At 45.2% G+C, this 27275-nt stretch overlaps 1 long non-coding RNA gene across 1 annotated transcript in view; it reads right to left on the reverse strand.

Moving 5' to 3' along the window:
• Positions 1-7002: 7002 nt before the first annotated feature.
• The window catches only part of LOC141085035 (uncharacterized), a 63682-nt gene continuing 43409 nt past the window's right edge, over positions 7003-27275 (reverse strand). Inside the window, exon 2 of the long non-coding RNA XR_012231197.1 lies at positions 7003-8361. This is a non-coding gene — a long non-coding RNA (uncharacterized lncRNA). The remainder of the gene's footprint in view (positions 8362-27275) is intronic.

The following is a 27275-nucleotide window of genomic DNA, read 5'->3' on the forward strand; positions in this document are numbered from 1 at the left end:
CCGACCTGCGGGTCGTGTCACACAGGACACGTACACGTGACAATTTATAACCAACCCTTACCATTTTCTCTGGTGAGCCATGGGCCAAGTACAGACCTGTGACCAATTGCTTCTGGTCCTCACTGAGGAGAGTGAGGAGCTGCATGGTGTGTTGGAGCAGCAGCAGCAGTTATCAGGGTCTGGGGCCTCCCCTCTGTTTCAACCAGAACCCCAATTTGCGGCTTTAGCGAATACGCCCCCTGTAGTCCCTGCTAGTAAGCAGGATTTGCTCATACACGCGGACGCACCCAGGCAGGTGGGAGGAGTTGGTGTCCCCGTGGTGCTGCCTGATGTTCCCCGAGGTGAGGGGGCACGTCCCTGTAGTGAGAAGACTGATAATTTGGTCCGCAGGGCTAACGCAGAAACTATACCATCAAAGAAGCCGCCCCCTCCTGGTCGTGTGGAGGAAGATGACCAAGGAGTGTATATTTCCTCCATATCCCCATCCCCTTCTCCTCCAGTAGTGGCAGCAGGGGTGCTGCCAGGGAGTAGGGGCAAGTCACAACCCTCACCACAAGCTGCCCCTCAGAGTCGGAGTCCTCTTAGGAGGGGGGGGCAGAGAAGAGTGGTTACCTCTGAGTCTCGTGGGGGTGTGAGTGTTATGACACGGGGGGACGCCCCTGTTGTTGGTTCTGTGAGGCGTTCACCATCTAGTGGCAAGAGAGTGAATGACAATAAACGTTCATGTCCGGACCTGGGTCTGTACGTGCTTGTATGGGTGTCCGAGTTGCCCTTTGTTATACCCAGGCCTAGCTCATTCCCCAGGTCGGCGCTCTGGAGATTTGTGGTACCTCCGGAGTATACATCATCACCTCCATCTGCCCTCTCTTGCCATGAACCGGAGTGTCAGTTGATTGCTAAAGTGATCTATGGTGAAACAAGGCGTCCTCACTGTCGGTGACCCAGTGAGGTACGGTGTTGAGGGTCCAGAGGCCCCTCATTGAGGGAGGGGTACTGTCAAACTTATTGAATGTGGTTTTGAGCACCCTGAGGGGTGCAGTTTTTAGAATGGTGATGAGACGGACTCAGCTCCTGCTGAGCCCATTTTTTGAGTGGACCCTCTGGGTCGTGGCACCCACCCACCGAGGGCGAGCTGACCTTGTGAGAATCCACCCCCTATACAGGGAGTGTCAGGGGCAAGACCAAAGGGGTGAGCCACCACGACTGCTGGGACCAGACGGCCGGCTCAGGGGGACACTATGGGAGTGTCTGACGACCAGAGACAAGCAGGAAACAAGACAAGAGGTAAGTACAAGGTATCTTCATTAAGATCTTCAGGATCACATTCAGTGCAAACGTGAAAACAAGCAAAACGTGCAAGGTGCGCGCGTGGGCACGCCAAGGTCCATAGCATAGTACGTGCCAGGTGGCACGCCTAGGTACAGGTAAAGGCACAATGGCATCGGACTCCGGACCGCTGGCGACGATCGACATGATCAAGGCATCAGGCTGCGAACATCAGCTCCGGACATCAGGCCGCAGTCATCCAGCTTACGATCTCTGGCAGCGATCGGCAGGTTCTGGGCATCCATCAGGCAAACCAGGGTTCAGGCAAGGAGGCACGACAGATATCCAGGCATGGTGCGTGTTAGGGAACACGCCAAGGTCCAAGGCTAGGTGCGTGTGTAGGGGACAGGCCAGGGTTCAAAGCGAGGTGCAAAGCAAGGTGTGTGTGTAAGGGACATGCCAGGGTTCAAAGCGAGGTGCGTGTGTAGGGGACACGCCAGGGTTCAAAGCGAGAAAGGGTGCGTGTGTAAAGACACGCCAAAGCACAAGGTACAAGACAGAGTGCGTGTGTTGAGACACAACAAGGCACAAGGTACAAGACAGAGTGTGTGTGTACAGACACGCCAAAGCACAAGGTAGAAGACAGTGTGTGTGTAGAGACACGCCAAGGTCAGGGTTCAAGGCAGGGTGCGTGCTAGGAGCCACGCCAGGGTTCAAGGCAGGGTGCGTGCTAGGAGCCACGCCAGGGTTCAAGGCAGGGTGCGTGCTAGGAGCCACACCAGGGTTCAAAGCAGGGTGCGTGCTAGGAGCCACACCAGGGTTCAAAGCAGGGTGCGTGCTAGGAGCCACACCAGGGTTCAAGGCAGGGTGCATGCTAGGAGCCACGCCAGGGTTCAGAGCAGGACGCGTGCTAGGAGCGACGCGGGACGCACACCTCACTGGCCAGTGCACACAGCTGTAACGCCAGCACGAGGCACGACCTTGGCACAGGAGGCGGGCAAAGGAACCTTCGTGCTAGGAGCCACGCCAGGTTCAGGGCAGGTTGCGTGCTAGGAGCCACGCCAGGGTTCAAAGCAGGGTGCGTGCTAGGAGCCACGCCAGGGTTCAAGGAAGGGCTGCATGCTAGGAGCCATGCAGGAGGTACGCCCAACTGGCCAGTGCACATGGCTGTACACAAACACGAGGCACTTACCACGGCACAGGAGACGACCAAGGGGAACCCACGCCGAGGTTCAAGGCAAGGAACAAGGCAAGGAACGGAACAAAGGCAGAAACAGAGCCAGAACAGAGCGAGGACAGAGTCTAGCAGCGGAGCGTAGGCAGAAGCCCAGAGCCGGGCCAAGGGAAGACCTTGGGACTAGACATGGAAATTTGCAAGAGAGCACAATAGGACAGAGTTCGGAAAACCAGGCAGAAACGAGAACATGAGAAGTACTACAAGGCTCAGAATAGCAAAGACCGGACATGGCGAAACAGGCAAGGCAGAGAACAGAGGAAGGACTACAAGTCAAAGAATAGCTAAGGCGAGACATAGCAAAACAGACTAAGACAGAGAACAGCAGAAGGACTACAAGGCAAAGCAAGGCAAAGACAAACATGGCACGAGAGACAACACAAGACATGGCACAAGACAAGAGATGGAATACGAGCACGGAGCATGTGCAGAGAAGCACTACAGAGCAAAGTGCAAGGGCACAGAATAGAGGGAGCAACCCCACAGACCAAGCGCCGTGCAGGGAAGCAACACAATAATCAGGCCCTGAGCAAAGGAAGGGGTGGTCTGATATAGGGCACAGCACCTCCTCTTCCGGGTCAGGACCAGGGGAGAACTTCCTAGTTCAGATGCTCCAGGATCACAGAGCGCAGTCACATGATCAGGGTTTCAGACATGACGAGATGATCACTGAACCAGACAGTGCAGGATCCTAGGAAGGACACATGATCAGGGATTCTAGACATAACAAGATGATTGCAGAACCAGACAGTGCAGGATCCTAGGAAAGGTCACATGATCAGAGTTTCAGACATGACGAGATGATTGCAGAACCAGACAGTGCAGGATCCTAGGAAACGTCACATGATCAGGGATTCTAGACATGACGTGAAGATCACAGAAGGCAAAGCAGAAACGTAGGCATCTTGCAGCTCAACAGACATGAGGTGAATGTGCACACTGCTCTAGGGAACAAGCAGGATAGCAGACACAAGGTGCGTGTGCACACCACTCCAGGGGTTCATGAGGCAAAACAGACAAGGCGGACATGGCGGACGTGACAGGTGACACTTTGGGGTATTTTCTATCAGATAGACTCCTCAACGTGACTTCAAATGTGATGTTGTCCCTAAAAAAATGGTTTTGTAAATTTTGTTGTAAAAATGAGAAATTGCAGGTCAACTTTTAACCCTCATAAACTTCTTAACAAAAAAAAAAATTTGGTTCCAAAAAAAATTCAAAGTTGGAAAATTGCAAAATTTTGAAACATTTCTTTTTTTTTCACAAATAAATGCAAGTCATGAAATTTGACCATTATCATGAAGTACAATATGTCACGAGAAAACATTGTCAGAATCACCAAGATCTATGGAAGCGTTCCAGAGTTATTACCTCATAAAGGGACAGTGGTCAGAATTGTAAAAATTGGCCTGGTCATTAACATGCAAACCACCCTTGAGGGTAAAGGGGTTAAACAACAACCAAGGTATCATTTTATTCAGTATAACGGTGCCAACCTGACACTGTCTGTAGTTTACTTGGCACACTCCTACTGACAGGTTCACTTTAAGTCTCCTCTTAGCCTTCTTTTTTGCAAGCTAAACATTCCCAGATCCTTTAACCAATCTTCGTGGACATACTTTACAGTCCACTCACCATCCTAGTTGCTATTCTCTGAACTGGATCCAGGTTTTCAATGTCTTTTTAAAATGTGGTGCCCAGAACTGGACACATTATTCCAGATGAGGCCTGAGTGAGGCAGAGTAGAGGGGGATAATTACTTCACATGATCTAGAGTCTATGCTTCTCTCATTACATCCTAGAACTGCATTTGCCTTTTTTGCTGCTGCATCACTGGCACAGGTTTACCGTGACAGAGAGGAGCCAGAAGACCGCAGTGTCTGATTTCTCCTACTCCCGCATTGTTTAGAAGCACTTCACCTTCAGATTAAATGGTGCAGATTTTTTTTAGCAGTGCAGGGGTTAATCTGCTCAGTTGAGAGCTCTTGGAAGTTTTCCTGCATAAAAGCTCTCAGCTGTTCACTGTTGGCCACACCCATCTCCTACTTATTCTGGGCCCTGGCAAGCACTCATTGCCAAAGCGATGTTTATGCTGTATAATTAGGAGATAGTGGTTTGTTGTTGTTTGAGAAGGTGTTTCCTAGATTTAAACGGATCTTGGCGAGTCTGAGAATTTTTTTTGCGACATATTGTACTTCACGTTAGTGGTAAAATTTCTTCGATAAAGCTTGCATTTATTTGTGTACAAACAGAAATTTGGCAAAAATTTGGAAAATTTAGCAATTTTCATATTTTTCCCACATGCCTACTTTACATCAGCACTTTTTTGGAAACAAATTTTTTTTTTTGGTTTAGGAAGTTAAGGGTTAAAAGTTGACCAGCAATTTCTCATTTTTACAACAAAATTTACAAAACCATTTTTTTTAGGGACCACCTCACATTTGAAGTCACTTTGAGGGGTCTATATACATAGTTATTAAGGTTGAAGGGAGACTTTAACTATATGGCAGAAAGCAAAAGTGACACCATTCTAAAAACTGCACCCCTCAAGCTGATCAAAACCACATTTAAGAAGTTTACTAACCCTTCAAGTGTTTCACAGGAGAAGTGAACATTTAACTTTTTAGTCACAAAAATGATCTTTTAGCAACAATTTTTTTTATTTTCACAAGGTTAAAAGGAAAAAATGGACAGATAAAGTTGTTGTTCAATTTCTCCTGAGTATGCCGATACCCCATATGTCGGGGGGAAACCACTGTTTGGGCACATGGCAGAGCTCGGAAGGGAAGGAGCGCCATTTGACTTTTTCAAATCAAAATTGGCTCGAAATGAGATCGGATGCCATGTCACGTTTGGAGAGCCCCTGATGTTCCTAAACAGTGGAAACCCCCCACAAGTAAACCTATTTTGGAACGTACATATGGGGCCCGTAATGGGGTTCGCTGGTTCATCTTCTGGAATGGTGGGCACTGCCTCATCTTCTGTCCTGCGACGTCTGCGTGGCATTTCCACAGGATCCGAGGAGGAAGAGGATGAAGAATCTGAGAAATAAAGAAAGGTAGGATCCTCTCCCTCGCTAGTGTTGGAGGCAAGGAAAGCATATGCCTCCTCCAATGAATAGCGCAGTTGGGACAAACGTGACAGGTGGGACTTTTTTATGAATATGGTGCTTGTGTCAAGTACTTTATTTTTAACTGTGTGTGTGGGGGGGGATAGTGTTTGGTGTAAACTTTTGTCTGTAAAGAAAAAGCTAAAAAAAAAAAAAAAAGCACAGCCAGGAAGAAAAAAAATATCGGTGAAAAGAAAAGTGTAAAATAGCAGGCATGAGCTCTGATAACTAAACTGTTTCACTTATCAAAGTTCGGCGGCTGCTAGATGTGCGTATGGGGGTGGCGCAAGGAGGGGTGAGAAAGAAAAATGGTAAACAGCAGGCTCGAGCTCTGATAAGTGAACTGCATCACTTATTAAAGTTTGGTGGCTGCTGGATGTGCTCACGGAGGTGGCGCAAAGGGGAGTGAGAAAGAAAAGCGAACACGAGTGTTGATCGGTGAACTGCCTCAACAAATAACATGTTGATTTAACTGCGTGATTGAACGCAACGAAAAATATGCTGCGTCCAAAGCACTGCTTTTACCTGATCGAGGGCACGTACCCTTGCAGATTGAACCTAGATAGGCTGTAACCATTCTGCAAATGCTCCTACATGGGCTGATGACATAGCTTTAACCCTTGGATTACCCTTGGACCGAGGTGAGAATATTAGGTTAATTTAAATATTTAAAGAATGTGTGTTTTATTTAAAATAAAGTGTTTTAATCTGTTTATTTAACTCTTTACTTACAGGTTTAGTAATGACATTAACCCCTAATCCCACTACCCCGATGGGTATCGGAAGAGACATTTCTGGGGCAGCTGAGGTTTATTATTAGCTATTCTAATCATGATCATGATATGTCTTGCACCGGGAGGCTCGGGTGGGCAATACAATGGGAGCCAAGCTGCTATAGTATCTTTATAGAATCTCTCTGTTTCTCTCTCTCTGTTCTTTCTTTCCCTATCTAATCTTTCTTTCTCTCTCTGTTCTTTCTTTCCCTCTAATCTTTCTTTTTTTCCCTCTATCTCTGTTCTTTCTTTCTCTCTCTGTTCTTTCTTTCTCTCTGTTTTTTCTTTCCCCTCTTTCTTTCTCTCTCTCTTTCTCTGTTCTTTCTTTCTTTCCCCTCTTTCTTTCTCTCTCTGTTCTTTCCCTCTTTCTTTCTCTCTGTTCATTCTTTCCCCTCTTTCTTTCTCTCTGTTCTTTTTTTCTGTCTCCTCTTTCTTTCTCTCTTTGCTCTTTCTTTCTCTGTTCTTTTATTCTTTCTCTCTGTTCTTTCTTTCCATCTATCTCTGTTCTTTCTTTCTCCTCTTTCTTTCTCTCTCTATTCTTTCTTTTCTCTCTCTGTTCTCTCTTCTTTTTCTCTCTTTTCTTTATTTTTTCCCCTCTTTCTTTCTCTCTCTGTTCCTCCTTTATTTCTCTCTCTGTTCTTTCTTTCTTTCTCTCTCTGTTCTTTCTTTCTCTCTCTGTTCTTTCTTTCTTTCTCTCTCTGTTCCTTCTTTCTCTCTGCTCTTTCTTTCCCCTCTTTCTTTCTCTGTTCTTCCTTTCTCTCTCTGTTCTTTCTTTCCCCTTTCTTTCTTTCTGTTTTCTTTTTTCTCTCTGTTCTTTCTTCTTTCTCTCTCTTTTCTTTCTTTTTTCCCTCTCTTTCTTTCTGTTCTTTCTTTCCCCTCTCTCTTTCTCTCTCTGTTCTTCTTTTATTTCTTTCTCTGCTCTTTCTTTCTCTCTCTGTTCATTCTTTCTTTCTCACTCTCTGTTCTATCATTCTTTCTCTCTCTGCTCTATCTCTGTTCTTTCTTTCTCTCTTTCTCTCTGCTCTCTCTTTCCCTCCCCTCTTTCTTTCTCTCTCTGTTCTTCCTTTCTCTCTCTCTGTTCTCTCTTTCTTTCTCTGTCTGCTCTTTCTTTCTCTGTCTGTTCTTTCTTTCTCTGTCTGTTCTTGCTTTCTTTCTCTCTCTGTTCTTTCTTTCTCTCTCCTTTCTTTCTTTCTTTCTTTCTTTCTTTCTTTCTCTGTTTTCTTTTTTTCTCTGTTCTTTCTTTCCCCTCTTCCTTTCTCTCTCTGTTCTTCCTTTCTCTTTCAGTTCTTTCTTTTTTTCTCTTAATCTGTTTTCTTTTTCCTCTCTCTGTTTTTTCTTTTCCTCACTACCAGTTAGTGTGCCCACAGTACCAGCCACTGTGCCCATAATGCCTGCCACTGTGCCCATAATGCCAGTCACTGTGCCCTCAGTACCAGTCAGTGTGATAAGCAGTGCTAAATGGGTGCGGTTGGGGTGTGGACATGGGTGTGACTAGTTGTGAAATGGGTGTGATTGGGGCGTAGCCTAAAAGTTGCTACGGCGCGATGCACGCGCCGCAGCCTTTGTCTCTCTTTCCCTTCTTCAAAAGTTGGGAGGTATGTTGTTACCCTCGTTACTACCTAACAATACTCGCCACTAACTCATGTCACTCATGCCATTACCCCGTTATTCGTCATTACCTCACATTACTCATTATTACCTCACATCACTCGCCATTACCTCACGATACTCATCATATTACTCATTATTACCTCACATTATTCATTATTACCCCGCTACTCATAACTACCTCACGTTACTCACCATTACCCCTGTTACTCATACTGCCTCACATTACTCGCCATTACCTGGGTACTCTCTAACCACCGTAGTCATGGACATCTTCCAGTCCTCCTCTCACGCTCGGAATCGCACCTGCTGCTGATCTCCCGCCAGTTTTCACCTCACACCGCAGACTTTCTCTCTTGCAGCCGCCGCTCCTGATGGGACATTAATAACGCAGCTGAGGCGTCGCTCCCAAAGTCGGTGCAGCACGGCAGCTCTAAGATAAGGTAAGTGTCAGAGACACCGCACTACACTTGCTCATAGAGCCAGTGCGCGTGTCCTGAGTACAGAAGCAGTGCTAAGAGTTACCTGGGGAGCAGGGCAGCAGAGGTGACAATGCATGCTACAAGCTAATAGTGTCAGGGTCCAGTCAGCGCTGGAAAGTAAGGAGGCACGGGACCTGCGGACACTGACAATGAACAAGCTTGCACGGGACCTATGGTCATGTGACTGCAAGGGGGCGTGGCTTAGCGTCCTGCTTTCAGATATGACAGTACAACTCAGAGTCAGGCAAAACGGAGGTCACAACAGTACGGGCAAACGGAGTACAGGAGGGACAAACAGACGGGAGGTCAGACAAAGCCAAAGGTCATACACAGGATCACAGTACAGTACCAGGGATGAGACAGAGCGGATAATCAGGGCCAAGCAGAGATCAAAACCAAACAGACATAGAAGGTACCAGGCAGAATCCAAAGCGATATCCAGAGAACAGACCGAGTCATACACAGAGAATCAAGTAACCAGAACACAGCACAAACACACTCAGGGGTCACCACACAATGCCAAGGGCAAGAGTATAACTGACAGGGATGGGAGCGTCCTGAAGCTATAAGAAGCCTCCCCAGAACCAGGGAGAGGCCACAATCATAGCCCCAGGTGTGCAGGTAAGCCTGCATCAGGATCACAACCTTTAACCCCAGAAATGCCAGTCATCAGCACTGGTTCCAAACATTAACCCCACGTGTGCGAGTCAAACCCGCACTGAGATCATGACAGTACCCCCCTCTCAACGGGGGGCCTCTGGACCCCCAGGCTTGCCCGGGTACTTAGCATGGAAAGCCCGTACCAGGCGATCAGCATGCATCAACCGGGCCGGTACCCAGGACCTGTCCTCCGGTCCATACCCCTTCCAATGAACCAGGTACTGTACCGACCGCCGTACCAACCTGGAATCTACGATATGACCAACCTCGTACTCCACCTGCCCCTCGACCAAAACAGGAGAAGCAGCAGACTCTGAGTCTCCTCGGACTGCTTCAAAAGGTTTCAGTAGAGATTTGTGGAAGACGTTAGGGATCTTGAAAGAGGGTGGAAGGCACAGCCTATACGCCACTGGATTGATTTTTTCCACAATCTTGTACGGGCCAATGAATTTGGGTCCTAACTTGGCTGACGGAATCTTTAACTTAATGATTCGCGTGGAGAGCCAAACTTTCTCTCCAACCTGAAACGTGGGACCAGGTGTTCGTTTCCTGTCCGCGAAAAACTTATACCTGCCTTGAGACCTGGATATACGCCGCTGGACTTCTGCCCATGTATCTTTTAACCGCTGAACAGAGTCCTCAGCCCCGGGGCACCCCGAATCCAGACGAGAAAACTCACCAAAATGAGGACTGAACCCATAGTTAATCAAGAAAGGGGACCTATCAGTGGATTGACTCACCCGACTATTGAAGGCAAATTCAGCCAACGGCAGTGCATCGCACCAGTCACTCTGTCTAGCAGAAGTTAGGCACCTGAGGATCTGTTCCAGGGACTGGTTAGTGCGCTCCATCTGCCCATTGCTCTCAGGATGGTATGCAGACGAAAAGGACAGAGACATACCTAATTTTTTGCAGAAAGCACGCCAAAACTTAGCCACAAACTGCACACCACGATCAGACACCACATTCAGGGGTACCCCATGCAACCGGATCACATGCTGCACAAACAACCTGGACAAAGTCTCAGCTGACGGTAGTGCGGACAGGGGTATGAAATGAGCCTGCTTAGAAAACAAGTCCACCACTACCCATACCATTGTATTACCCTTAGATGGAGGGAGATTGGTAACAAAATCCATGGACAAGTGAGTCCATGGCCTCTCGGGCACTGCCAAGGGTATCAGCTCCCCTGCCGGCCGGCTATGAGAGCTTTTAGAACGAGCGCAGACCCCACAACCAGCAATGAATTTTTTTATGTCCGAACCAAGGGTAGGCCACCAAAAGATCCTAGCCACCACCAGACGTGTGGCTGAAATACCAGGGTGAGCACTCAGCTTGGATTCATGGAACTCCTGCAAGAGTTTCAGGCGAAGTTGCTCTGGGACAAACAACTTCCCCTCTGGCTTGGCCGCCAAGGCCTGCGACTGGGCCCCCTGAATCTCCCATTCCAATTCAGATGAGACCTCTGCTATCACAACCCCAGGGTGAAGAATGGAGGACGGTGGCTCAGGGGGCGACACCGGCTGAAAACTGCGTGATAAGGCGTCAGCCTTGACATTCTTAGACCCTGGACGAAATGTAATCGTAAACTGAAAACGGGAAAAAAAAAGTGACCAACGGGCTTGTCTGGGCGTTAGTCTTTTAGCAGATTCAATGTACGACAAATTTTTGTGATCCGTGATCACCGTAACCGGGTGACTGGCCCCCTCCAAAAAGTGCCTCCATTCTTCAAACGCCAATTTGACCGCAAGAAGCTCTCTATTGCCTACGTCGTAATTTCTTTCCGCAGCAGAGAACTTCTTGGAAAAGAAAGCACATGGCCTGAGGTTGGTTAGAGTGGCAGGCCCTTGGGACAACACCGCCCCCACCCCCACGTCAGAGGCGTCCACTTCCACGACGAATGGTTTGGACGGATCTGGCTGCACTAACACAGGAGCAGACATAAAACATTTTTTCAGCGTCGCAAAGGCCTCTTTTGCGAGCGAGGACCAATTTCTCACATCCACACCTTTGCATGTTAGATCCGTGAGAGGTTTGACCACTTGCGAAAACCCCCGGATAAATTTGCGGTAATAATTGGTGAACCCCAAGAAGCGCTGAAGACCCTTAAGATCTCGGGGTTGCACCCAATCCGCAATGGCCTGCACCTTCTTGGGGTCCATGCGAAAACCCTCACCGGATACAATTAACCCCAAAAAGGACAACTCTTGTACACAGAATACACATTTTTCCAATTTGGCATACAAATGATTTTCTCTCAGCCTTTGGAGCACAGTTCGTACATGTTCCAAATGAGAATACTTGTTGGGGGAATATATCAAAATATCATCTAAGTAGATAACGACAAAACGACCAATGAGATCCGAGAATACCACGTTGATGAAATTCTGAAATATGGCAGGGGCGTTGGTAAGACCAAACGGCATGACTAAATTTTCAAATAGTCCCTCGGTCGTGAGGAACGCGGTTTTCCATTCATCCCCCTCACGGACCCTTATCAAATTATATGCCCCCCGAAGGTCCAGTTTAGAAAACCACTTTGCCCCTGATAGTTGGTTACATAAATCGGGAATCAACGGAAGGGGGTACGTATTCCGTACAGTAATTTGATTAAGCTCCCGGAAGTCGAGACAGGGACGTAACCCGCCATCTTTTTTCTTTACAAAAAAGAAACCTGCCGCCACAGGTGAGACTGAAGGACGTATGTGTCCTTTGCGCAGACTTTCAGTAATGTACTCCTTCATAGCCAAGCGCTCAGGACCAGACAAATTAAACAGACGGGCTTTGGGTAATTTAGCCCCCGGGACCAGCTCAATAGCGCAGTCAAAGGGTCTATGTGGCGGTAACGTCTCGGCCTCGCTTTCGGAGAATACATCTTCAAAGTCCTTCAGGCATTCCGGAATACCTTCCAGCTGGACAGATGATACAGACACAGATTTAACAGGTTCAACCAGCAGTGCGGATTTATCATACAACTCAAAATCATTAAACCCCCATTGTACAATCTCCCCCGTTTTCCAGTTAATAACTGGGTTATGGTGTTGTAACCAGGGCATGCCCAACACCAACCCTGCAGGTAGATTGTCCAGCACAAAACAACTTATGTTTTCCACATGAGTAGCTCCCACTCTGAGCGAAAACACATCAGACATAAAGCGAATTCCCTCCTTAGTGAGGGGAGATGAGTCAATGGCCATCACCTTGATCGGAACCTTGAGCCTAACTGTCCCTATCTTGCAGTGTGTGACCAATTGGGAGTCAATAAGATTAATAGATGATCCGCAGTCCACGAAGGCTGTAGAGGAAAAAGAACTACCATCCACAAACAGTTCCACAGGCAGTACTACTTTAGAAAACGAGGAAAATGGTACCTGAGGGTCTGAGCAGCCTCCCCGTTGACTACCCAGACCTAGTCGTTTCCCGCCGACCGGGTTTGAAGACGGGCAATTCGGGCACTCCCTTTTCCCATGTCCCGTTTTACCGCAGTAAAAGCATAACTGCATGTCCTTTTGGCGTTTCCTCTCCGTATCCTTCAGGGAGAGGGCGCCTACATCCATGGGCTCAGGGGCAGTCTCTTTTCCACTGGGGAATAATGGAGTATCCACCTGCATCACCCTTCTGGCCCGCAGCCTGCGGTCCATCCGGACGGCCTGGGTCATGGCGTCCTCGAGAGAGTTAGGTGGGGGATGTAACGCCAAAGCATCCTGCAGCCGCTCGGACAAGCCTCTGCGAAAGAGTCCTCGGAGTGCGGCGTCGCTCCAAGAGACCTCTGCCGCCCAGCGGCGGAACTCAGAACAAAACCACTCAGCTGAGTGTTTCCCCTGACATACACTCATCAACATGTCCTCTGCCAATCGCACTCGGTCAGGTTCATCATAAATGTGCCCGAGGGCCTCAAAGAATGCGTTCACTGACATACGTTCAGGAGCAGAGGAAGACAGAGAGAAAGCCCATGCTTGCGGAGCCCCCCGAAGTAGGGAAATAATGACCCCCACCCTCTGGAACTCATCCCCGGAGGAGCGGGGCCTTAGAGAAAAAAAAAGCTTGCATCCTTCTCTGAAAGACCTGAACTCCTTTTTATCCCCTGAGAAAAGGTCTGGTAATTTGACCGGAGATTCGGGGGACGCTAATGACACATCCCTACCCCCAGAACCAGAAGCCCCTGCATCGACAGCCCCCTGCACAGTAACCACCAACTGTTGCTGGGTCTGGGCCATCGTGTGTTGTTCCACATTGAGCTTATGGAACATTTGGGTCAGGTGCTTGACCTGATCAGCCAAGGCTTGTATGGGATCCATGAGGATAACACACTTTTTTTTTTTTTTTTTTTTTCTTCAGAAAAAAAAAAAAAAAAAAAACTGAAATGGTCAGTTATAATGTCAGAGACACCGCACTACACTTGCTCATAGAGCCAGTGCGCGTGTCCTGAGTACAGAAGCAGTGCTAAGAGTTACCTGGGGAGCAGGGCAGCAGAGGTGACAATGCGCGCTACAAGCTAATAGTGTCAGGGTCCAGTCAGCGCTGGAAAGTAAGGAGGCACGGGACCTGCGGACACTGACAATGAACAAGCTTGCACGGGACCTATGGTCATGTGACTGCAAGGGGGCGTGGCTTAGCATCCTGCTTTCAGATATGACAGTACAACTCAGAGTCAGGCAAAATGGAGGTCACAACAGTACGGGCAAACAGAGTACAGGAGGGACAAACAGACGGGAGGTCAGACAAAGCCAAAGGTCATACACAGGATCACAGTACAGTACCAGGGATGAGACAGAGCGGATAATCAGGGCCAAGCAGAGATCAAAACCAAACAGACATAGAAGGTACCAGGCAGAATCCAAAGCGATATCCAGAGAACAGACCGAGTCATACACAGAGAATCAAGTAACCAGAACATAGCACTAATACACTCAGGGGTCACCACACAATGCCAAGGGCAAGAGTATAACTGACAGGGATGGGAGCGTACTGAAGCTATAAGAAGCCTCCCCAGAACCAGGGAGAGGCCACAATCATAGCCCCAGGTGTGCAGGTAAGCCTGCATCAGGATCACAACCTTTAACCCCAGAAATGCCAGTCATCAGCACTGGTTCCAAACATTAACCCCACGTGTGCGAGTCAAACCCGCACTGAGATCATGACAGTAAGTACAGAGGCGACATGGGAGGTAACGCTGGGACTTGTGGTCTTACCTTGTACCACAGCTGAGGAAAGGCCTAATAATATCCAGTATAATGTAATAACCTCATGTAAATATATATATATATATAAAATGGAGGAAAGAGCCCGTACACTCCGAGATCGCTACTATACCCCGGTATTATCCCATCATGTCATTCTGCAGCTGGATTAATACCCTCATTATCCACAACACATAGAGATCATCACAGTGCTGAACCTCGGTACAGAAGGGGCCACCTCTACCCCAAAGTGGGTGAGATTGTGCAGTGTGAGGAGCTGCTGGACCTCAAAGAACCCAAATATTCTATCACAGGGGCCCCTCCTGACTGTGTTATCACTGCTACTATATTATCTGAAACTGTCACCCTCGGCTGGAATTAGTACCCCTGCTATCGTTCGCCCTTTGTCTGGAGTAATAGCTCGCCCAATGGCCCCTTGGCTGGAGTAATAGCCCCCCAATTGTCCCTCGGCTGGAGTGATATCCCCCATCGCCCCTCGGCTGGAGTAATACCCTCCACCGTCGATCCTCAGCTAGAGTAATAGATCCCCCCGTCGCCCCAAGGCTGGAGTAATGATCCCTGGCAATGAGAAAAAACTTTGTCCAGCTCCACGATGTAGTGAAAAATATTCTTTATTCACTCAATAGAAATGAGGTTTAAAAGCCAGCATGAGTTACAAGGCATGCAGTCGATCTACGCGTTTCGAGTGGCTAAGTGCTCTTAATCATGATACGCAGCTTTGTCCATGGGTAGATCTTATATACTCTATCCGGTCTACACACCGGTTAAATAATTAATTAAAACAAATATAAAACAAATAGAGAGAAAACTAACAATCACAATTAAATATAACAATTTGATTCATTAAGATACAATATTATCGCCTTCAGTAGTATTTTATCTTTTTTTCATTTCTTAATTTTTATTTCTTTAATTTTTAAGCTTCAATTTGCACTAAAAAAAAAAAAAAAAATTGGTTGCAGATATAAACTAAAAATTAAATATAATGGAAATTTTTTTTTTTTTAGTGCAAATTGAAGTTTTCCATCTTTCTGTCTTGAGAAAGTTTATGATAACGACTTTTCAATAAATGTATCAGAACGGATTTTTATGATTGGTGTATGATGGGGAATAAAAGAATTAAATGTTTTTTTGGCTGTGTATATAAACAAAAAAATCTTATACACTGAAAAAAATTCTTTAGAACAGTGCAAATTGGAGTTTTCCATCTCCTCTTTAAACGAATATATTATGGCTGTGTGCACATTTGGTGCGCTAATTGAAATAGTCCCTGAAAAAATCTTTCTAATCTTGATCCTTTTTTTTTTTTTTTCTCTTTGTATACATGTGTATACTAAAAAAATGGTTTGTTGTGCTAAAATTAACATTGCACAAAAAAGAAATAAAAATTTGACATTTAATTGAAAACCGCATGCATTTTGAAAAAATTGTATCTATGTGAATTTTACTGCTGTGAATTGTTGCAACATTGAGATCTGTTATGTTTCTCTTCTATTTCAGAAGCTTGCTTCATTTTTTCATGGATAATAACAAGAGAATAATGAATAAAAATGAAGAAATAAAAAAAAGATAAAATACTACTGAAGGCGATAATATTGTATCTTAATGAATCAAATTGTTATATTTAATTGTGATTGTTAGTTTTCTCTTTATTTGTTTTATATTTGTTTTAATTAATTATTTAACCAGTGTGTAGACCGGATAGAGTATATAAGATCTACCCATGGACAAAGCTTTGTATCATGATTAAGAGTGCTTAGCCACTCGAAACGCATAGATTGATCGCATGCCTTGTAACTCATGCTGGCTTTTAAACCTAATTTCTATTGAGTGAATAAAGAATATTTTTCACTACATCGTGGAGCTGGACAAAGTTTTTTCTCATTGCCTTGGATTGTGCGCTTTGACACAGCGGTCTCGTGCTCCGATGTTGGAATGCTACGTCTGGTGAGCTGGATTTGTATCCTGATTTATTAGTAATGATCCCTCCCCGTCGCCCCATGGCTGGAGTAATGATCCCTACCCTCCATTGCTTCGTGGCTGGAGTAATGATCCCCTTGTCACCCGCGCGGCTGCAGTAATAATTCCACTCCCCGTCACCTCTCACTTAGAGTAATACCCCCCATTGCTCCTCGGCTACAGTAATAATTCCCCCGTCGACCCTCATCTGGAGTAATAACCCATCCCCCCCATCGCCCCTCGACTGGAGTAATATCTCCCACCATCCCTCGTCGCCCCGTGGCTGGAGGAATGATCCCCCCATCACCCTCGGCTGGGGTAATGGTATCCCCCCGTTGCCCCGCAGATGGAGTAATGATTTCCCCCGCCTCCCCACGGCTGGAGCAATACCCCCCGGTTGCCCCTTTACTGGAGTAATCAGGGCTGTGCGGACAGTGTCCATTTTGATGGAGTCGAAGTTGGAGTCAGTATAGAATGTACCAACTCAGACTCCTAAAATATGTAATAAATTGGGTTCAGTAGTTCAGTGCATGATGTGCTGTAAATGTTTTCATAATAATTTGGGAAAGTTATAAAATGTCCTATAAATGTTTCTATTCCTGATCTCAGGATCTCGGCTGTTAGTGCAGATGAATCTGTGCTGCACTTTATGTGCAGGTCAGTAGTGACCAGTGCTGTGTAGTCAGAAGCCAGTGAAATTGAGGAGTCAGTCGGTTGTTTGGCTTACCGACTCCACAGCCCTGGGAGTAATGGCCTCCAACTTCTCCCCTCGGCAGCAGTAATATTGCCCCTTTGTCACCACAAGGCTGGAGTAATACCTCCCCTTCGCCCCTCGACTGGAGTAATATCATCTCTCAGATGGAGTAATAAAGTCTGTCATCCTCTAGTAGCCTGTATACAAGCTAATTATCTCCATGTGCATCTGGGCTGTCTCTTCCACATGCAGTGACCTGCCCCCAGTGCACCTACAGCCTGATTTGCATATGGCTACTATTCTAGATTTCCCATGACAGAAACATCAGATATCTCGAGATGAGCAAAGATATAATTTTTATTGGGGGACCAGCGCCTACACATCCATGCCATTGCTGCAATGTGTAAAAACGTGAAGACCCCAGCCATCCCTGTTAGGCCTCGCTCACACAACTGTAAGGGGGTGGCGTTGCTATGGACCGTAGAGACAAGCTGCCACTTTAAGAGACAGCACCCCCTTGGTTAGAGCAGTGGGACATTAGGCACTTCCCTGCTGTAAAGACTGTGAGGTTTCGTCTGCCAACACTAGAGAGGGGAGGGGCTGCTTTTCTGCATGTGAGGAGAGACCCCAGATTTCTACAGGAAGGAGATGTGCCTGCCTGGAGCTGTGAGGAAAAGAACGTATGAGACTGTGACTTTACAAACTATTTTGGGGATAAAAATGTAGCTTTCCTGTGTTGCCGTGAGAAGCCACGAAGAAAAGACAAGAAAGGAATCCAGAGGAGGGAATCCACCGTTTCAAGGAGCATCACTGGACCTGCACACAAGGAAAAGATCACATTGCACAGAGCTTCCAGGAAGACATGCGCACCATCTTGCAAAGCTTCAGGTGCCCCGGGATTGGACTGAGATACCAACGCTACTGTGAGTGCTAACCTCTTCTGTGCACATGCTAGGGTTTAGGATAGGCTGCAATAGATAGAGCATGGCAGCCATGTGGCCAGGTTAGCAAAGGCCAGACAGGTTATAGTTAGTGTAGCATCATACATTCCTTTACTGTGTTGTCGTGCCAGTTGTATAAATACACTGAGCTGTTATAGATGGTGCTCCGTGCTGTTTGACGACCCAGCTAGAGAATATTATCCTTGTAAATTGTCTGTTTCCATAGCATACCCCTGTTTCTGCATTTTCCTATACACTGCAGTCCTTGCCTGTAAATTAATTAACCCATTGTTGCTTGCACCTCATCTTGTGCACCGTAGTCTCCCTGCATTGTGGTGGTCCCCCGGCCATCGCTTTACAACCGTGTAAATAGAACAAGTGCGTTCTGATAAAAAAAAGGGATAGATCTCCAACCAATGTTATCCAATGAGGCCGTGCTCTTTCAGCATGCTGTGATTTCACTCTGAAATTAGATGGGTGCGAGATATAAATCAGATAAATATGGACCATCAGTTTGACATCTGATTTTTATGATATATTGTAAGGCTATGTTCACACATTGCGTTTTTCTCTGCAGGCAAAGCCTGCTCTCAAGGCAGTGAAGAATCTGCTTACAAAACAGGTTTTGCTGCATTTTTATTGTCTCTTGGCATGTTTATAAAGTTTAGTGGCCCAAAATAAAGCATGATTTAACTTTCTTAAGTTTCTGCACCAATTATGCAGCAAAAACTGATAACTACATTTTTTTGCTGTGTTTTGCACTTACCCATTGTTTCTTATGGGTGAAAAAATGCTGCAAATATGCTGAAAAAAGCGCTGAAAGAAGTGACATGCCGCACTTTGCAAAAACGCAGCTTTTTTCCAAATCAGTCAGGAAAATAAACCAATGTGTGTGCAGGAGAATTCTGAAATCTCATAGACTTTGCTAGTGCTGTAAAACGCAGCTTAAAATTTGCATTAAACAGACGCAGGAAAAACGCAACATGTGAACATAGCCTAACATAGGAAAGTGTAAATGGTTGTGTAAATGATTAATAACAGCTAAGTAAAATAACAGATTGTGATCGTGCAGCACACGGATGACAAGTGAGAAAAAAATCAAAAAATTGTCCCACTCTCCTGGATGAAAATCGCAACAATTTTTTTTTTGTATACACTCTAATGACCCCAGCCTTAAGCTGAGTTCACATGGTGTTTTCTCCTATGGTCAATGACTCCATTGGGGCTTATGTCTGAAACCCCACAATATGGGATTCGTGCTAATTCACTGACGGTGCTATTGACAATAATGATGCAGACAGAGTCACTGTGTGAACTATCCTGCATCATTTTTATTCATATGTGCCTATTGTAGGTGGGCAGCAAGATGTCATCGACTGCATCTTGCTGCTTGCCTTCAATAGGCGTACATGGTCGTAAATGATACTCCACAGTTCACACTGCTCAGACTCTCGGTGATCTCATTGAGGTCACCGCAATTCATCGGACTGCGCACCTTCACTGATTGGCGATAACATCTATAGCCTCACTAAAGCAACGTTCGCAGCACCTCATGGTCTCATGGCTTTCAGCCTAGACTGTCACATCATGCCACTGTTCAGGTTGTAAACCATTTATTGCAGAGATGAATTACGGCGTGGGACAGTATTGCTAATCTTCACTTCAGACGGGTGAAGGATATGATTGTTTTTTGTACAGGTGACAGGGGCGTCGATGGATTAGGTGTAAGATGAGTATAACTTTTTAGTTTTTAATAAATGTGTAATATGTTGTTGATGTTATTTCAAATTAGGACTTTCTTCTTGCTGTGTGTCTATGGGTCATGGGATGTCATGGAATGTGTGTCTATGGGTCATGGGATGCATTAGAAGAGGTCTGGGGACACGAGATGAAAACATAATTCTCCCTCTGTACAAATCACTCGTCAGACCACACTTGGAGTATTTTGTGCAATTTTGGATGCCTGTGCTCAAGAAAGACATTACTGAACTTGAAAGGGTTCAAAGGCGGGCTACTAAAATGATAAATGGAGTTGGTTCACTACAATACCCAGAAAGGTTATCAAAATTAGGTCTATTTACTCTAGAAAAGTGAAGACTTAGGGGAGACCTAATATATATGTACAAGTATATCAGAGGCAAACAGAGAGCACAGAATAACAATTGTGCAGAAATATCCTGCAGTAAAACATAACAGTAGTCAGCAAGTGCTGATAAAAAGATGATAACAAATACAGGGTATTTAGTCGATACATTTTTTTGCAAAAAAATGTATACCAAGCTGCCTCACCGCATCAAGGTAACCCTATTGAAGCAGTCCCTATCTAATGTATTTAAAACCTGAACATGTGAACAGTGTCTAAATGAACAGGATGAAGACAGGCGCTTCCCAGTATGGGCACGTGGTACAAGCCAGCTTTTTATGTGCATGTCACACAAGAGAGGGGTGGGGTCTCTCAAATCATGCATAGGCATGAAAAAAACTGGATTAAAATCACATGTGACATGCACACATATGAGCAATTTGGTAGGACACTGTTCATACCACCCACTGACTCAAACACAAATAGAGAGCACAGAATAACAATTGTGCAGAAATATCCTGCAGTAAAACATAACAGTAGTCAGCAAGTGCTGATAAAAAGATGATAACAAATACAGGGTATTTAGTCGATACTTTTTTTGCAAAAAAATGTATACCAAGCTGCCTCACCGCGTCAAGGTAACCCTATTGAAGCAGTCCCTATCTAATGTATTTAAAACCTGAACATGTGCCTATGCATGATTTGAGAGACCCCACCCCTCTCTTGTGTGACATGCACATAAAAAGCTGGCTTGCACCACGTGCCCATACTGGGAAGCGCCTGTCTTCATCCTGTTCATTTAGACACTGTTCACATGTTCAGGTTTTAACACGGACGAGTGAGAGGCGTTAAAAGCACGCATTACACATGGACAAATGATCCTCTATGGGTTTGCTCCCAACAGCCGTATATTTCTCGGGCGTATTCTACGGTCCGTGCCAATCGCAGCATGCTGCGATTTTCAGCATACTACGCCCGTAATACGCCAATGCAAGTCTATGGGTGCGCAAAAAATACGCATTACACATGGACCACACATGTGACTTGCGAGAAATACGCACCCGGTGTCTTTTAGAAAACCTTACAGCGCACTTTGCACAAGGAGAAGCTGTATGGGAGAGTGATGTGAAAGAAGCCGTTTCTGCAAGCACGCCACAAACAGTCGCCTGAGGTATGCAAAAGCACGTTTGGACAAGCCAGTTACTTTTTGGAAGAAGGTCCTGTGGACTGATGAAACAAAGATTGAGTTGTTTGGTCATACAAAAAGGCATTATGCATGGAGGCTAAAAAACACTTGCTACCCACTGTAAAATTTGGTGGAGGTTCCATCATGCTTTGGGGCTGTGTGGCCAATGCCGTCACCAGGAATCTTGTTAAAGTTGAGGGTCGCATGGATTCAACTCAGTATCAGCAGATTCTTGACAATAATGTGCAAGAATCAGTGACGAAGTTGAAGTTACGCAGGGGATGGATATTTCAGCAAGACAATGATCCAAAACACCGCTCCAAATCTACTCAGGCATTCATGCAGAGGAACAATTACAATGTTCTGGAATAGCCATCCCAGTCCCCAGACCTGAATATCATTGAACATCTGTGGGATGATTTGAAGCGGGCTGTTCATGCTCGGCGACCATCAAACTTAACTGAACTGGAATTGTTTTGTAAGCAGAAATGGTCACAAATACCTTCATCCAGGATCCAGGAACTCATTAATAGCTACAGGAAGCGACTAGAGGCTGTTATTTTTGCAAAAGGAGGATCTACGAAATATTAATGTCACTTTTATGTTGAGGTGCCCATACTTTTGCACCGGTCAAACTTTGTTTAAATGCAGATTGCACATTTTCAGTTAGTACAATAAACCTCATTTGAATCCAGAAATATAACTGAGTCCATCAGTTATTAGATATATGAAACTGAAATAGCTGTTGCAAAAACCAAAATTGTTATAAAGAAAAAAGGTTAACATTAATAGGGGTGCCCAAACTTTAACATATGACTGTGTATATATATATATATATATATATATATATACACAAGTCATTGTGACAAACATATATATATTTATATTTCACAGAGTTCTTCATAGCAGAATAGGCGCTAATTAAATTGCCGGCTTCTATCAAATCATTCCCAACCCGACATGAAATGACACATGGTTTGCATTCAGTAAAGCATCTCATTTCATGTTTTTTTATATGTCCCTGACTAATAATTAGATGAGAGTTTGTGTGCAAAATTTGGGAGCTGTAGTTGTTATTTAAAGGGGTTAATTTGTTGTTAAAAAATGCGTGGGCTTCCCATTGCCCTATAGTGGTGGCGAGTGGGTTAATCTAACAAAGGGTTAATGTCACCATTTGATTGTAAGGTGACATTAACCCTTTGTTTAACCCATTCGCCACCTCTACAGGGCAATGGAAGCCCACACATTTTTTAACAACGAATTAACCCCTTAAAATAACAACTACAACTCCCAAATTTTGCACACAAACCCACATCTAATTATTGGTCAGGGACATATTAAAAAACATGAAATGAAATGCTTTACTGAATGTAAACCATGTGTCATTTCATGTCTGGTTGGGGAATGATTTGATAGAAGCCGGCAATTTAATTAGCGGCTATTCTGCCATGAAGAACTCTGTGAAATATAAATATATACATATATATGTATATATGTTTGTCTCAATGACTTGTGTATGTATATATATATATATATGCATTTTATGTGCCTATATCTATTATTTCATTTCTGTTAGAAACCCTGTCATAGGGCTCCATTATATGTCCATTTTGCAAGGCAGCGAGAAAATCTCGCCATACGGATTACATACGGATTACATACGGATTACATACGGTTGCAGACATGCGCAAAATACGCGACCTCACCCTGCTTACGGATGACATACGGAGCACTATTTAGGGGTCATTCATCCGTATTACGCCTGTAAACTACGGACCGTATTTTGCGTCGGTTAGTGTGACCCCGGCCGTACTTTTTTTTCCAGTACAGTAATCACCAGGACGTGTGAGCTCTGCCTCACGCTGTGTAAAGTATAAACTTCAATTCCTACGTACAAGGCTGTAGGTGACAAATCCTGTGTACTGTGCTCTCTGGTGGACAGACGTAGGGACTGCAGGACGGTAAGACCTGCATCACTTCATGCAGCGTGATTGGCACAGGTTGAATGTAGTCCAGTAATATCACGATTTTTTTTCATTATATAAAGTTAATATGTGATAAATTTGATTGTTGTAATTGTACAGCTTTCATTTACTGCATGTATATTCTCTGGAAAAGTTTTACATCTTTTGTCAGCTGCAGGACAACATTTAGTACTATGTGATGAATTACAGGGTGGAGTTTGTAAAGTAATATCCACCATTCATCAATAAAATGCTGAGTTTATGCTATTCAGTGATTTTCTGCAGATTATATGATAGATATATTTAAATGTTGTTTTGAAAGAGGGATCAATGGTCAGTCCTAAAACTACAACTTGTACAATTAAGGTACATTGCAGTATGATATATGCATAATTTTATTTATATTGCACCAACATATTCCTCCCTTTACAATTAAGCAGGGACGTGCATAGGGGGCATATCATTGCTTGATGTCATATGTGCAACGATTACATGATTTAATATGATTCCCATTGACAATTATTGTCAGTCACACACCTGCACCCCCTGTAATATCAGCACATGATATGACACTGGTGAAAACTTGCCTTGTAATGTCAGACTGGTGACATGAGAATTGAATATCAATCCCACATTCAGTAATTTTATGTCCTACAGATGCACAAATATAAAGGATCATGTTATGGCATTAATAATCTTTTCTTTTTTGTAATAAAAAATAGTTTTATGTAAAGGAAATCTGTCAGTAGAATCGTCGCTCCTGAGGAGCTGGATAAAATGATACCTTTCAATATCTTCATTCTTATGTCTTATTCTAAACAATTTCTTAATCTGCAAATGAGCTGTTAAGATCTATGGGCAAGATATAGATCTCTCTGAGACTCCAGAGCTTATCTAATATATAAAGCTCAAAGTGTGTATGTATGTGTGTGTGTGTATGTGTGTATGTCCGGGATAGGCATCCGCACCGTCGCAGCTACAGCCACAAAATTTGACACAGTCACACGTCTGGACCCCGAGAGCGTCCTAAGCTATGTTGTGAGGCGAAATTTTAGCCCCGCGCGTTCCAATTCACCAAACAATTTTGCCCCTGTCTACATACTGGGGAAAAAGTGTGTGCGCGTCAAGCCCCGCCCCTCATTATGTTGTCATAATGCCCCTATCTACATACTGGGGAAACAGTGTGTGCATATCAAGCCCTGCCCCTCATTATGATGTCACAATGGTTGCCATGGCGACGCTGATGTCATCAAGCCCCGCCGCTCATTATGATGTCATAATGGTTGACTATGGGATGGAGGATATGTATGACGGGTATATGGGCACGGGCCTATGGGATGGTGGATATGTATGACGGGTATATGGGCACGGGACTATAGGATGGAGGATGTGTGATGGGTATATGGGCACTGGTCTATGGGATGGAGGATATGTATGACGGGTATATGGGCACGGGACTATGGGATGGAGAATATGATGGGTATATGGGCACGGGACTATGGGATGAAGGATATGTATGATGGGTATATGGGCACGGGACCATGGGATGGAGGATATGTATGACGGGTATATGGGCACGGGCCTATGGGATGGTGGATATGTATGACGGGTATATGGGCACGGGACTATAGGATGGAGGATGTGTGATGGGTATATGGGCACTGGTCTATGGGATGGAGGATATGTATGACGGGTATATGGGCACGGGACTATGGGATGGAGAATATGATGGGTATATGGGCACGGGACTATGGGATGGAGGATATGTATGATGGGTATATGGGCACGGGACCATGGGATGGTGGATATGTATGACGGGTATATGGGCACGGGACTATGGGATGGAGGATGTGTGATGGGTATGTGGGCACTCGACTATGGGATGGCGAATATGTATGATGGGTATATGGGCATGGGACTATGGGATGGAGAATATGTATGATGGGTATATGGGCACGGGCCTATGGGATGGTGGATATGTATGATGGGTATATGGGCATGGGACTATGGGATGGAGAATATGTATGATGGGTATATGGGCACGGGCCTATGGGATGGTGGATATGTATGATGGGTATATGGGCATGGGCCTATGGGATGGAGGATATGTATGATGGGTATATGAGCACGGGACTATGGGATGGAGGATAATTATAATTTGCTATAACTAACCACAGTTAGTTACTATGCCCGGCGCTGCCCGTCATACATATTAGTTACTATGCCCGGGCAGCGCCGGGCTCTTCAGTTAGTTGTAAATAAAGATTTAAAAAAAATCTGGCACTCAAAAAGTTGTGTATGCAATTGATTTATTAAACATAGGAAGTCTCAATATCTTGTGACGTTTCAGTCTTTGACTCAGACCTTCCTCAGACCTGTGATAGTATAGGATGCCTGGCAGTATAATGGGAAAGATCCCAATAAGTATACACGAGGCTCGTATGTAGCGCAGGGCGCTTTCCATAGGGTGCTTTTGCCCATTCCCTGCGCTACATACGCACCTCGTGTATACTTATTGGGATCTTTCCCATTATACTGCCAGGCATCCTATACTATACTATTACAGGTCTGAGTCAAAGACCGAAACGTGACAAGATATTGGCACTTCCAATGTTTAATAAATCAATTGCATACACAACTTTTTGAGTGCCAGATTTTTTTGAATATTTATGATTCAAGGAGGGGTACACCTTCTCTGTGCACCACCTATAACAGAATTACGTGTATCTCATCTTTATTGTAAATAAAAGGGACGTTACCAGTGTGAGAAATGTAATAACTGATAGGCTGCACTCCTCATCTACTTGTCTCACACTGGTAACGTCCCTTTAAAGGGAATCTGTCACCTCATTTTCGCGCTGTGTGTAAATTAGTTGGGTCTGGTCCGATGGGCGGTGTACCTGAGATTTTACCTGCGGATTTTTCTAAATCCGCACGGAAAAATCCGCAGGACCTAAATCTACGTGTGCACATAGCATGCGCTGGTGAACTATGTCCCAAAACACAGAAATGGCAGCAAAATACTTACAGGACATAGTACTTCCGGCGCATGCGAACTACTTTTTTCTGGCTTTGCCTGCAGTTGGTCAAAGCATAGTGCGCACGCACGGGTGGAGTTTGCAATGCACACGCGCAAAATATGGAAGAGCACTACGGAAATTAGCTGAAAAATTGCGTACAGCGGCCAAGGAGGGGTGGAGGAAAGGAGCAAAAACACTGCCCATCGGACCGGATCCAACTAATTTACATACAGCACGAAAATGAGGTGACAGATTACCTTTAATTTACAATAAGCAATGGAGGTGGAGTCTCAGAGAGATCTGAGCCCCGTCCATAGATCTTAACCACTCATTTATATATTAAGAAAAATGTGGATTGTTAAGGGCGGTTTCACACGTCCAGATAATTCCGGTACCGGATAAACTGGTACCGGAGCTATCCGTGTGGACACGTGGTACCTCCATGTGGCACACGTGTGGCAGCCGTGTGCCGCATCAGGACCACATGGACGGCGCCGGGAAGAAGCGCTACAGTAAGCGCTGTTCTCGGCAGCTGATGCTGACCGCGGCTGTGATTCTGCTCTCCTGCTCTGCCGGTAGGAGAGCAGAATGAATGAAAACCCGACGTGGGGTCCCCCTCATTTTCTTAACCAACCAGACGAAACTTAGGCTAGTTTCACACTAGCGTTTTTTTGCGCTGCATTAGGAGCGCACATGAAACACATGTGAAAAGCACATACAAACGCTTACAAACGCTGCGTTTTTTTGTAGCATTATTGTGTGCATAACGACATGCGTTTGTAAGCGTTTTTCATGCGTTTGCATTTTTTATGCGCAATAAACTAGAGAAAAAATCCTTGGAAAATTCTTGCAACACACTCAAGCAATGGGAAAGCAGTGGGCGTGTCTTATGGAATTTCTTTATAAAGCCCCTTTTTACAGCTGAATTCTTCACATTTGCTTGCATTTGACTTGAGAAACATGGATCTGCCCTGGAAGAGCTTTGACTTTGACTTGGATCTGGACATGAGGATGGCTCAGGCTTATGCCGTTGCGTGCCATGAACAGTCCCTCTGTTCATGGCAAGCAACGGCATAAGCCAGAGCCATCCTCATG

The sequence above is a fragment of the Dendrobates tinctorius genome, unplaced genomic scaffold (genome assembly GCF_039654945.1).
Source record: "Dendrobates tinctorius isolate UK_male_01 unplaced genomic scaffold, ASM3965494v1 ptg000028l, whole genome shotgun sequence".
Taxonomy (NCBI): domain Eukaryota; kingdom Metazoa; phylum Chordata; class Amphibia; order Anura; family Dendrobatidae; genus Dendrobates; species Dendrobates tinctorius.